The sequence below is a fragment of the Gossypium hirsutum genome, chromosome D08 (genome assembly GCF_007990345.1).
Source record: "Gossypium hirsutum isolate 1008001.06 chromosome D08, Gossypium_hirsutum_v2.1, whole genome shotgun sequence".
Lineage (NCBI taxonomy): Eukaryota > Viridiplantae > Streptophyta > Magnoliopsida > Malvales > Malvaceae > Gossypium > Gossypium hirsutum.
In genome coordinates, this window is record NC_053444.1 from 52,453,778 (window position 1) to 52,455,965 (window position 2,188).

Genomic DNA, 2,188 nt, shown 5'->3' on the forward strand with positions numbered 1-2,188 from the left:
AAAAAGAATTATGAGCAGTTAAAACTATGAAAATAGTTTAATAGGCAAAATTCCAAGTCCCTAGCTTCTCGCCAACTGATCAGCTGAACTCATTACCCTGCTACTCATCAGTTTATCCCTTATGGTACTCTTAATCTGGTTGAACAAAATCTGGACAACCCTTGATGTTCTATTCCTTTCTTGCCTCACAATGTAAATTTATATCAATCTAATGATAGTGGGGAGAATAGATTTCCTTTTGCCATGCTTGAAAATCCAGTTGGTCGATCTCTTGCCATGAATTATGCACAATCCGCAATCCACAGAATTTTATCTCATAATAACTTTGAAAATCAACATATATGTTGGAACATTTTTAAATATTTATAGTGTTCTAATAACTATAAATAAATAGATGTAATTAATCAAAAGAAAAATCTGTTGGTTATTGGTCAAGTGTTATATCACTTGATTTTTTAAAAAGAATTATAACTATTCAAACAATATTACTTGAATAGTTATAATATTAGATGAATAATTGTATGTCTTTTTAAAGATGCTATTATTCAGAAAAAATATGTCTTTGTGAAGAGACATGAAAATTCATATAAATAAGAATGAGATTTTATTTGGAAATCACACCAAATCACACCAAGTTCTAAAAATTCTTTCCATCCTTCCTCATTTTCTAATATTATTAATTTGTTCTATAAAGAGTTATTGCAGAAATTCTTTGTAGAAATTGAGTTTCTTGGTATACATTGCTTAGTACTTAGTGGACTATTCTCGTTAGTGCAAAATGTAAATAGTCATTGGCTTCATTGTATCATCGAGATTAATTTGCTTGAAACTCTTTTGCACACCGTATATAGGTAGGGGTGAATATAACCTTAAAGATAGTGGCTTGATACACGCCTTGGAGCCTTATCCTATTTTTTCATTTTCTATTCGAGTTCTGTTCGTGTGTTCAAAATTTTTTTCACCGAAAATTTTTACTAACAAGACACTCCCTTGACTCTTCCCCTGCCACTCAAACATCAAGAGGGGTTAATGTTGCATCTTCAAGAAATCATTTTGTTTGTTGTAGGTAATCGACATTGCAAGCCAAGTGATAAAGAAATATCTAGGGATTGTCATACCTCCCCAAAGAACCTTATGCCAAAGCACTTTTTCTAGCTTATGCATTATATTCTTCCATAGTCTCCTTACTTTACAAAATTCCTATCCTTTTAGCTTGCAAGATCATATCTCTAATCTTTAGTAATTTCTTTTAAGCCCAACTATTCTATAGCTTGAACTTGTCAAATGTTAGCTCCCTTCGAATTTACTTATGAGTAAACAACATTATTAGTTATTAAACTATGAGTAAGTTTTCGTTTTGATCATTTAATTAAAAAAAGTTATAATTTGATCATTGAATTATTTGAAAGTTTTCATTTAAGTCATTAAACTATTCAAATTTTTTTATTTAAATCATTGGGGTGCTAAGTTTTTTTAAAAGTTCTGCCAACGCGCTCCAAGCGATGATTCTACGATTTGTACAGTGGATGAGTACCCATCGACAAGTAGAAAAACATACCTTAGATCTAATTTGATCTGATGGTCTATGTTGGAGATTGAAGAAAAAGGTTGTTTGAAATTTTAGTTCGCAGATTTGTCATGTCCAAAGCTGTTTCATGAAAAATAAATTGAACTATAAAAGAGAAGGAGAAAGAGAGCTTTTGATTGGTACAGATAGTGCGAACAGAAAAAGCCATATAGTGTTAATTTTAATAGTTCAGTGACTTAAATAAAAACTTCTGAATAATTTAATGACTAAATTATAATTTTTTTTAGTTAAATGATCAAAACGAAAACTTATCGATAGTTTATTAACTAAAGGTGTAATTCACCTATAGTTATCAACCCAAGAAACCCATAAACCCAGCTTTCACAACCATCAACCGTGGACATCTTACTGTACAAGCTTTATTCCATATTGCAAGGTCCTTTATCCCAAGTCCTCCTTCAGCTTTAGGGTGACAAATCAGTTTCCAACTTTTGCATCTCATTCCTTAGCTTTTCATAAAAGAGCACTTTTTAATAACTTTGGATGGAAGAATAAAGATAGTACACCAAACATTTTGAAGGCTAAAAATGATTGATGGAAGAAGTTGTAGCCTCCCATCAAATGATAAACTCTTAGATGCCCAACTATGCATTTTTTGAG